We start from the raw sequence: 12,006 nt of genomic DNA, 5'->3' as shown, positions 1-12,006 counted from the left end.
GCTATCTTGCTCAAGGCTTCCTGGGACAGCTGCGATATGGTCAAGTGATGGTGTCAAATGCTAAATTATAACGTTTAATTACAGTACAAAATAAATTCTGCACTCCTACCCCTTTGCCCCTGCTGCCATCCACCAGCCTATTTATTTTAAGACTCAGTAATGCAAATAACATGGCTACTAGTAAGTTCCTTTGCCCTCAAGCATCCTTAGAAATGGACATGAAGCACAAATAAATATCCTCCAGTGGTATACTTGCCTCAGTTCAGAATTAGAGATGAAAAAAAATCCTCCTGGTGCAAAAATGATTGAGTTTTTCTGCTGTGGATGTGCAGAATAGTGGGAGAGGTAGCAGAGGATAGTTGGTTGCAGGCCTTTCCCACTTCTCGTTTGGAAAGACTGGACAGGATTCTCACTGCTGCAAGTCATCCTTGCATGGATGATGAAACACATTCTCAGCTCAGCTGCATGCATGGCAGTCAGACTGTCATTCTGCTGCAGAGGTGATGGTTGCCAACAGGGGATTAACCATCTGTCACACACTTTTTGTGTTTTGTGAACAAAGCACTTGCCTGGCTTTTATCTGGGGAGAATCAACCAGGTAACGGCAGAAAGGAAGTGCCAGACCAGGGATGGAGCCCATTTCCTTCATTAGATGGCCCAAGTACCTTACTGTGACCGTTCATAGGGCTAGTAACACACCACCACCTGGTTTTCTTGCTGCCTGATGCCATTTTGAGTAAGTTACTGTCTCTTTTTTGCACCTGTAACCCTGAAGCTTACGAAATATGCAGAGAAGCGAGGGATGGGCAGGCTGATGCTGCATCACAAACATGCTGCTAGCCCTATGGGGATGCATATTTTGTCTTATGGCTCAAGCACCACCAAATTCCCTCAGCCTTAGTATTGTTTTTTATCACTAATCCGTAAAACAGGTAGGTTGTGGTCTTTTGTTTTGGTGGTGTTTGGTTTGTTTGGTTTTTGTGTGTGGGGGGGTTATTTTGTGTGGGTTTGTTGTTTTTTTTTTAAATTACATTACAAAATTTCCAAGGCATTTTGAACAAACTTTTTAAAGCCCCCACCTACTTTGTAGGGAGGGGAAAGCAATTTACTTTTAAAACTTTCCTGGACATGCCTGCCATACAGTGGCCCATTGCCAGGCCCACTGCCGAGTTCTGGGCTCTCCCTCAGCTCAGCTGGGGCAATTTTCGGATGCTGTGTCATTTTACTGTGCAAAGAAACTGTCCTTGGAGTAGTATTTCATATGTGTCGTAACCAGAGTCATCCTCAGCACACACTGGAAAACATAAATACAGGACCTGTTGTGCTCTTTTACATGGGTGTCACGCACTGGGGCAACGCTCTGCGGTGCAGCGCAACAGTACGGTGCTGATGCTGCCGGCTGAGGAGGACGGGGTCCAGGCTGCCACTGCAGATTGGTGGGGGTAACGCTGCTCCACCATTAGGTAAGAAGGTGTTTTGTGAGGGACATGAGTTCTTGCTCTTTAGAACAGATGCCCAGACCAACTATCTGAAGCAATACTTTGACATGTTGCTGGCTGAAGGGCTCCCAGAGTATGTTTTTAAGCAGACGTATTGGTGTCACACCAGAGCTTAGCTTGCCTGTCATGCAGAGGGCATAGCCACTGTTAATCACTTGAGTTTGAGGGTCAAATGGCTATTGGCATCATATTGTAAATCTCTGTTTCAGTTCCTTTGCTATTTCAACTTTCGTGTTTCATGTGTAATGAGTCAGAGATTTACAAAGACAGGAAGGTTCTGAGGGTTTTTGTATGCTATTGCATACAACGTAGTATTTAAAGTGCTCGAGGCAACAGCTCTAGGAGAGCAGGGGAATATGGGCGGTTGACACCTAGGATTCTTGGATTTACAGTTCACAGGTCTCTCTAGAGCAATATTTTACTGGTCAAGTTCCAATATTCTATTACATTAACACTGAAAAGGCAACATAGGAGAGAAAGGTATGAGGAAAAGATCCTTTTACTGGGCTGTACCACATGAAAAAATAGCAGTGGTTTGGCCAAGGCCTCTGGATGTGAGCTGTCTTTTAGCAGGTTTAATCCAGATTACATATATGTGAACTTTCTTGATGCTTTTTACAACCTTTACTGTCGCTTCTGCTGTAATAATCTCTCCAGTTCACTGGAGCTGTGTTAAACCCTCATGAATAAAGGCATACATGTCATTCCTGCTGGCTGTTTTTTCACTTATTCCTCTGCTGAAGAGGTAATCTCCATGATAAGTGAAGTGAAGATCACCTTAGACACCCAGACTGACTGCAGGAGAGTGTTTTCCAGACTGGCTTCCCCACCAGGTTTTCATTCAGATCATAAAAACTTTACATTCAGAACCCACCCTGCCCCCATCCCCTGCCAGTAAAGTCATCTACATTCTTCTAGCTCTGGCCATCAGTGTTTCATCTTTTCAGACTGTGATACCCAGGATCCTGTAGGGATGTAGATGGCACTAGGTGGAGTTCACAGCACGGGCAGTGAAAGTGGTATTTACTGCATGTGTTTGTTTTCAGCTGCAACAACTGTCCCATCGGTGAGATGGAGTGAAACACATTGTAAGAGCTTTCTGACTCATCCCATGACTATCTTTCAAAAAAACACAACACAACAACAACAACAACAAAGTTTTTCAATGTCTTTGGGCAAACTAGCATTGTTTGCCTCATTACACAGCTATTTGGAAACCTTTTAATTACAACAATCACTTGTTTGAGGGAAAGAATCTTTAACATTGACTAGTCTGTCATAGGTGGAAATAAACTTAATTACAAATTCCCGAGGAGCTAAATCTAAATGTTGCATACCAATCAAGATGATTTGAAGCTTGTTGGCTTGCTGCCAGAGGTGTCTTTCATATGTCTAAGGTCTTACACTCCAATGGAGAGCTCAGAAATTGGGCACAATCTGGCACAATCTAAGATGAATGTCTCAAGCAGAGCTATAGGCTTGGGTGGGCCAACTGGCCTTTTGGCTGTGTTTGTCCCACACAGCTTTTCTATCAAATTACTTTAGATATCTGCTCATATCACCGAACCCCAAGTGATGCTGTCTGAAAGTTCCTTAGCTTTCTGACACCTTCCTCCTCACTTGTAAGTATCTGAGCTCAGGGTTTCTGTGCTCCTCAGCTCCACACCTTGCAGGTCTCCAGCAACAGGAGTGTTCCTCAAAACAGAAACAAAAGACTGTGCCTTGATTCCTGGGAAAAAGAAGAGAGCTTGAATGCTGCTGGGGTGGTGGCAAGTACCTTGCAGGAGGATATATGATGAAGTAGGGTGACACAGGTGTGCTGACATCATATACCATGCTGGTTGAATTCTCTAAAACGTGGTGGTGGTGCTGCTCACTTCTGCATGAGGAGCAGTACTTTCTGGAAAGCCTCTATAGGTGATCTTCCTGAGGTCTGATAACTGCTTTGCACAGATTCTTCTCCTCATGTGTTCAGCTTTGCTGGGGATGGAATCTATTTCTCCAGGGCAAGAATAATGGAAAGCTTTCCTTATAGCTGGGAAAGGAAGTACACGCTGTGCTGCCCACAGGCTTTGAGTGCGCTAACAGCAGCGTGGCAGCTACCTGATGGCTTTTCAAAGCACCAGGCTTTTTAGAGGTCTGGAAGTGAGGTCACAGTCAGGGGTGGATTGTTTGTGTTGTGTGGCAGGAGGGAGGATTGTCATTTATAGAGCACTCAAACTAATGGCTGTTTTTATGCTATACCTCCTCTGGATTTTCACTCTGGGGCTGTCTCTACTCATACCCTCAAAAGCCAATTTTCTTAAGCTAACTGTGGGTTCAGTGGAATGCATCCTAGTCCAGGTAGTGCAACAAAAGCTGAGCTCAGTTTAATGTGAATTTTGATGTCTTCCCTTCAGCCTGGTTAGCCTTGCATTATTCCTGACATTTTGTAAAACTTCCCTCATCCAGCCATGGTTTTTTTTGTGCAGTCTGTGGGCATGAAGGTATTTCAATGGGCTTGGCTCACTGATTACAGTATTGGACAGAATTAATGGGGCTGAGGACAGAACAAGCAGAGCTCTCATGATCTGCTGCTTGGCAGTAAGCTTGGACATAGTTAAGTGAAGCTGAGCTTTTCCAACTGCCACAGAAACTGATTGTGGGTGTAACTCAGGTTAGTCCTGGAGCTTTGGATCATTTTGGAGCTCTTCCAGGCTTTCCTGGGCTTTCTGGAACATAACCTAAAGCCAAAAGTACTACTCTTTGCAGGAAGATGTCTTTTAACTGCTTCGTGCCTGAGGACACCAGCAGTGAATGCAGAATGCTACGTGCTGACATAATGAGATATTTCAAGGGCACCTCAGGTGGCTGGACTGCTTATAAAGAGTACTAGAGAAAGCTGTGTGAAAGTCACATAAACCATTCTAAAAATCTCTGCAGGGAGGTTATTTTTAATACCCACCCACTGCAGTTTCATTACCACCATCTATCTTACACTTGGAGAAAGACAGAGATTATTGTTCTCCAAATATCTGTAGTACCCTAACAAGAACGCATGCAAGTGATTAAACGTTCATGGTGTCCCTTCACATTCAAATATTTATTTTTTAAACCTGCAGCTGATCATTGCCTGCTTTAGAAAGACATCGAAGGACTGCAGGATTCTGTGAGATTTCACAGCTAATACCTGAAGTAAATTAACTCTTGGCCCTAGGAAACATTCAGTTTAGATGTATGCAATGCACTCAGCTATGGAAAGCCAGCAGCAATTTCTGGGAATTTTATTGTTGTGAATTTTATTTAACTTTCTGGAGGAACATCTGAAATGATGAGGACATAGTAGAAGGATGTAAAATTTAGGAGGCTCATCTAGTAATACATTAGCTTTGTAATGAGTAGAGGTTCTCCCATCTGTCCTGGTGCGCTAGCTGGGGACATTTGAAGCATGCTGTAGCTTAGTGGCTGTTAAGCTGCTTTAGTCAGGAAGGGCAAATGGAGGATTTAGAACTGGCTGCGGTGCTCCCAAAACAGTTAGTGAAACTTCCCTCAGGATATGAACAGATTGTGAGAGTTCTCCTGGTTCAAGCACCCTCACTTGCAGACCTAGGGCTTTAGCTCATTACAGTAGTGCAAGCCAGGTTCCTGAACTGATTCCTGCCTGGAACAAAATGTCTCGTCCACATTCTAGCTTTTCTTACAAATCAGTGGTTGAAGAAGTGCAGTGGTTCAATTGAACCGGGAAGTGGCACTGTCTGAAAGCAATGAGACGTCAGGTCTGCTCTGCAGTAAGATAAATACACAAACAGACAGATAATCTGACAGGACAGTGGGATGGAGCATATGCCCTAATCACCAAGGCTGTTACCTTTAGTGTAGTGAACTCTGAACCAGAATGGTCGGGTGGTGTCACTTCTGTTCAAGCTTTAGCAAAGGACATGTAATGGCAGAAAGAATCACTGGTTTCTTCTACTCCCTACCCCCCAGAACCTCTCCCAGAGCACATATCTTTCAGAACCCTTCCTGCAGTACCTTCAAACAGCTTTTCCTGTTTCAGAAGCTACAACACAGAGATGGCATGTGAACATCCTAGGTTTTTGTTCTAAGGCCTCAGCTTCTGGACAGCCTTCTCATCTTCTCTGCAAAAACCGTCTTCAGAACCGTCAGGAATGCTCATGAGGTACTGACACCTGCGAAATCAAAGATATATTTTAGGGTTTTCATGGTGATCTGGTGGTACTGTCCAGTACTATTACATGGGAGATGCAACAAAGCACTGCAAAATCTGCAAGACATCAGACACTGACTTAGATTCTGTCTGAGAGAGGGAAGAAATTTTGCTTCAGACCCAGGGCTCATTTATTTCACAGCTTCTTCTTTTGTGGGCCACTGAGATAAGCTTTAGTATTCCCCAAACCAATCAAACACCAAACAGGCATCTCTGTGGTCATCTCTGCCTGTTTGATCTCTCCCTGTAGCTTGATGGTAAACAGCTAACACGTGTCTGCTAGAGGGAAGGCACCAGCAGGTTGCTCATAATACAGCTTTTGAACTCTGGAGTCATCTGCTATGTTTCTTAGTAACTCTGAGGCCACTTGCAGCAGCACTTTTTTTAAGTAACCAAAGTTCACTAAATTGCAGAAGGACTTGTCCTTTTTTCCTTTCCTCACTTTACCTTGTCTTTTAGACAGCTATTCTTTAGGTGGTGCTGTGCTTTGGTAAGCCAACTGACATGTGTCTACTTTAGATTTTCAGAAGAAAACGGGTCTTTGACTTGAGCATCTGTGCAATTGCCCAGCAGCTTGGTGCCATCGGCAGCCAATGTCACTGTGCAGAGAGTGCCAGGGCCTGGCCAGCCGGCAGGTGCAGGTTGAGTAAAACTCCTCTGTCATTGCAGATTTGCATCTTCTCCATTCCATACAGACTGCCTGTGTTTTCCAGACTATGGCTGCAAAGCCTTAAGATGCCTCAGTCAGAGTCTCCAACATAAGTACCCCGGGAGGTTTGTATGTGAACTGACCTTGCAGACGGATTTCCCCCATGTCCCTGTGCCTGTGGGTTAGTGTTGCTTTCTGTGTGTAGAGGCAGGTGGGTAAATCAGCCCTAATGACACTGATGCATCACTGGCGTGAGCATTTTTTCTGATCTTGGTTTCCAGGCCATTTCATTCATTCGAATCTGCCGTAGTATTGTCATCAGTTACTTGAACAAAAAAAATGTGTTAGATTTCTTTTGGAAAGGCAGTTGAAACCGGTAGTTCTGCACCTAGTTTCTGTGTTACTATTTCTTCTGCGTTCCCTGACCTGCCAATATTGACTGCTGCTGAGGATTTCCTAGCTGAGCCGTAGCAGTAGGAACATATTTCTTTTGGCAGCCTGTTTTTTAGACTAAGACAAACCACATGATACAAACATCTCCGAGTAATGACGTGTGGTCTTCAAAAAATGACCCTTCCCTTTTGGATCACCTTTCAAAAAGGTGATACAAAAACTTTTAAAGATCAAAGACTTTTTAAAAATTGATCCAGAAGGGAAGGGTCATTTTTTGAAGACCACACGTCATTACTCGGAGATGTTTGTATCATGTGGTTTGTCTTAGTCTAAAAAACAGGCTGCCAAATAATTAACTCTTTTGGATCACCTTTTTATTAAACACCTTTTGTTAGGCAAAAAGGTGATCCAAGAGAGTTAATTATTTACCTTTTAGTTTTTAGCTTAGCCTTTAGTTACTTAAGACTCTTCAGTTGTTCTTGCTCCATATCCATCCCTTGCAGTTCTCGCGCATCCCCACACCGCCCCTCGGAAGAGCGGGGCTGTTTCAGCAGCCGCAGCGCGGTGAGCCGCCCGCCTTCCCCACCTGCCGTGCCGCAGGAATCGCCCTGGGCGGACCTGGGGAATCCTCCGCCTCGGGCTCTCCCCGCGGAGCTGGAGCAAGGCTCCTGCCTCGCAGGGCGGCTGCTCCTCCGCCTGCACCGGCCGCCCGTGCCGCACAGCAGCCGCAACGGCACCGGCGCCACTCGCCCCGCACCAGCTCGGTGCTCGCTGCGCGCTGGAGCAGTGTCCGCACCCCCGCACGCCCGCAGCCCGCACTCCTGCACCGCCGCACCCCGCACCCCCCCCGCACCCCGTACCCCCGCACCCCCCCCGCACCCCGCACCCCCCGCACCTCCTCACCCCGGACCACGCACCCCCGCACCACGCACCCCCGCACCCCGTACCCCCGCACCCCGCACACCGCACCGCCGCACCCAGTACCCCCCCATCCCGCACCCTAGCACCCCGCACCTCCGCACCCCCGCACCCCTGCACCCCACACCCCGCAGCCCCGCACACTGCACCTCTGCACACCGCAGCCCGCACTCCCGCACCCTCCCGCACCCCGCACCCCTCCACCCCGTACCCCCGCACACCCCTGCACCGCCGCAGCCCCCCCGCACGCCGTATCTCCGCACGCCGCCCCGCCGCCCCCCCCCCGCCTCCCGCCCGGCGCAGCCGCAGCCGCAGCGGCCGCCGCTCGCAAGGGGAATCAAACGCCCGGAGGGAGGCGGGAGGGGGAGGGGGGGGCGGGGCTCGCCGCCGCCGGTCTCTGGCGCCGCCCGGTGGCGATCGCGCTGAGAAGGGTAACGGGCGCCCGCGGGTCCCCGGCCGCGCTGCGGGCACTGGCCGCTGCGGGTGGGGGCAGCTGCCCCCCGTTGCCTTTGGCTTGTACTCGGGACCGGTCCCAGCTGGCAAAATTGCCCAAAGTGCATCGGCGCCACGGCTTCGGCGGCGACACGGCTTGGTGCTCACTGAAATGCCGCTACCCCCGTTCTGCGGACCGCAGCCCCACAGCCGAACGGCAGCAGTGTAGTTTGGGTGGGTAATAAAAAAAAAAACAACCAAAACAACCCAAAACTGAAACCCACCCTTATAAATATTCAGAAAACTTCTACTCTGTGTAATGCTACAGAGCGTACTAAAACACCTGTTAATTCAATGCATAAGAACGTTCAGTAATCTAGATTTGTTTTCTGGCAGACTTGTCATGTATTTACCTTTTCTGAGAGTGCAAGCCCTTGTCTCATTACTTAATTAATGCAGAGAATGTCACTGCACACTTCCTACATACACCTTCTTTGGTGTAACTCCTGTGTACCTGTGCTTTGCTTAGCCCGCTTCCAGAAGTTGGGTCAGAATAAGTCAATTCCAGTTGCCCCAGGAGACCGAGATTGTACCTTGGAACGCATGCTAAAATGGGTTTTCGGCAACTGGTCTGATAAGTGTGTTCTTTTTTAATTAAACTTTTTAGCCTATCGGGACCAAGGAAGTCATGCAGATGATTTTATACAGAGGAAAGTACCACTACATCTTTTGATTTATTTTTTTGTCCTTATTTCTCTATGATTTATTACTTTATGCCTTGTAAGAATAGAGTATCAGAGTAGATAATTTTTAATGCACTGCCACGCTCTAGAAAATGAATGGGAATAACCTGTTTGTTACGTAAAGTTACACTAGACTTTGAACTAAAACATACTGTTCATAGATCTACAGATAAGATTTTTTTTTTCTGGCTAGGAATAGTGTTTGTCTTCTACTCCATGTTCTTGTATGGAATTTGCAATAGAGTGGATGGGATCCTTACATTTTCTATGGAGCCTGACTGCGTCTCAGCCTGGACAAGAGACAAAGACAAAAGCTCAGAGAAGGGAAGGACAAATCTTTTCTGCTTTTGACCAGCAGACTGCTTTGGGGCAGAAACAACCACTGTTTACTAAATCTGCAAAGGCAGTAACTACTGGTGAAGGGTTTTGAGTACTTTTGTTCGAAGCCCTGTTTCCTCACCAGAGAAATGGGTAAAGAGATTGGTTACAGTGAGGGTTAATGGCAGACGAGTGTTTGAGCTGTTGACAGCTGCCTGCTAGGGGGAGGGAGAGAGAGAGAGAGAGAGAGAGAGAGAGAATCATTATGACAGAATAAATCCAGAAATTTTGGGGAAGTGGTATCTCTGGCACACATCTGCATGCATGTTCCCTTGAACAGGGCATGGATTTTACAGATAGGTCTAATCATGTGGTGTGGCTCTGAACAAAATACTGTATTTCACAGTTCTCTGGCAATTCCTTGATGGACCCTTGACTTGGAGCATCTGAAATCCCAACATGGTTTTTGGCTAATAGAGCAATTCAGTGATGTCAGGTTTGGCTGAGCAGTGTGGCCAAACCAGCAGCAATCTGCAGCGGGGCATGCCAGCACCTTCTTATTACACCTCCAGAAAGACAGCAAGGTTGTTTTCACGTCACAGAGAAGCTCTGGCTAGTGAAATTGACCCCGGTGGGGATGGAAAAGACTTGGGAAGAGCTGGGGAGGAACATCCTTTGGGTCCAGCTGTTCTAAAACATGAATTTATTTTTTGCTCTGAATCCACTGAAACTTTGTCACACACGGTAAGCAAATCGTGCCTCTTTGGGCTGGTACAGAATGAAATCTTTCCAGAGTCTGCAGGGAGGGGGACAAAGGGTTGGATATCAACACTGCACTAAGCTCTAACTGGCTTTAAATCTCATAAATTTTCACCCCCACCCCCCTCTCTCCTGCCATGCTGATGATGTCATAAACTGTTAATTGACATCTTCTACAGAAGCAGCCCATTCCACCTTACGGAGACATGGCTGCCGTTGGTATTCTTCAGGTCTGGAGGACCAGCCTTGGAGCCCAGAGGCTGGGAAGAGGTTTCGGAGGAGGCTGTTGCAGGTCACTGCCTGCCTGCTTCTCTGTCTCCATGGGGAACAAATTACATTATGATCCAAAAGAAGAGTTCACAGCAATGTAATGTGGCATGATGCTTGGTATGCAGCCTAACGTATGGAGCCACAAGCTGTATGATTCCTCTTGCAAACACTTTGGTTAGTCACCAGCAGCTCTGCCCTGCATATGTAAGGCTCCTGAGACCAAGAAGTTGGAGAGGGCTGCCTGGGATGGCTCTTCTGGAACTGGGCAAAGGGAGGTGGACTGAAGGCTCCTTGGAAATCTTGGTAGACATATAAGCAGGGAAGAATTTTAATTTTCCCCTCCCTGCAAGGACGCTAACACAGCAGTCTGATCCCTCAGATTCATTGCACTATGTGTGTGTGCAGGGCAGCATTATGGATAAGGGTAAATTACATATTTCACTGATAACTCTGCAGGGGGGCTTTGGAAGATACCCTGTGGCCTGTGCAGGTTGTGATTCTTCTGTCTGGTAAGTGAATTTAATTTGTTAGCATGCGGATGAGAGTTGCTTGGATGTGCTTCCCCGCTCCCTCTGGAAGGTAGAAACTCTGAGAGGGAGAAAAGGAGATTTTCCTGGTTCAGCTAGAAGAAGTAAAGATTTCTGCCTCCCTCATGATATGATAATATATGCTATGATTTGTCCGTTACTACTAACAAAAGGCAGCATAAAAGGCACCTGAAAATGGAAAGAAAAAAGATGAAGAAACTGCTAAAGACCTCAGCTGCTCACAGCATCTACTTCTGCTTTAAGCCTATCTCTGGCACAAGTTAAAACAATCCAAGTAAGATTTTGAAACTTCTAGTGGAAATGGGGTGCATAGCAAGGGGGGAGGTATTTGTGGTCAGACTATAGCCAAAAATTACTTAAAAGACATTGAACTTGGGCACTTTGAGGTTAAATGGAATCAAGCACTTGTTTCTTTAGAGGAAAGAGTGAATAAGAGGAAAACAGCATTACATGATTGCAGTAATTACAAACCTTAGGAAATGGCCATGGCTTAGTTAGGATGCTGATGAACCCATTGGAACAGCTCTGTTCTAAGTTGTTTAGTACAGCGTGCCAGACCTGATTCTTGGCAGGGTTACAATTACATTGTTTTTAATTATGTCCACCTTTTGACATCATTGATTTTGGCAGGTGCTAGTATTCCAGCATGCCTAGGCTTTACAGTCATACTCCGTAATTAGGTTTGCACACGGCCTAGATAACATGCTGCAAAGAATGACATCAGTGTTACTGAAGTTATTTAACCCTGTAAACTCCTCCTTCCTTCAGCTATTAGCTCTGCTTCATGTTCTGTACCCCCTTCTCTAAGATACTGTGCTATGCTGATGCATAAGGAATAAATGCATTGACAACATTTAACAGGTCAGGGAAGCAAGATATAGTCTGCAGTTAGACTATAGTTATATAGTTATATACTTTTCTAACTATGGGTTTGTCATTGTAGTTTGTTATCCTTGCAGCTTCTGCTTATCCACCAGTTAAAACAATTTCAACTTCAGCTTTAGATAGGGCATAAGGACAGAGGTAATAATTTGGAACTTGCTAATGGGCTGTGACAGATCCAAACCCCTCATCCTGTTGTAAGAATGGTATTGCTTTGCTCCTCGTATAAGCTTTACAGTTTTGTCAGCATGAAAACCTAAGAAGCTAAGTTCAACTGACCTAAATTAGACCAAAGGTCTGGCTCTGGCCCAGTATCCTGGTCAGCAGCTGATACCAAGAGACATGTGTGAGAATGGGTCAAGCATGATTCTTTCCTAGCACTCTCTTC

Source organism: Falco peregrinus, chromosome Z (assembly GCF_023634155.1).
Source record: "Falco peregrinus isolate bFalPer1 chromosome Z, bFalPer1.pri, whole genome shotgun sequence".
Lineage (NCBI taxonomy): Eukaryota > Metazoa > Chordata > Aves > Falconiformes > Falconidae > Falco > Falco peregrinus.
The sequence above is the reverse complement of the archived record's forward strand: the minus strand, read 5'-3'. Positions refer to the sequence as shown.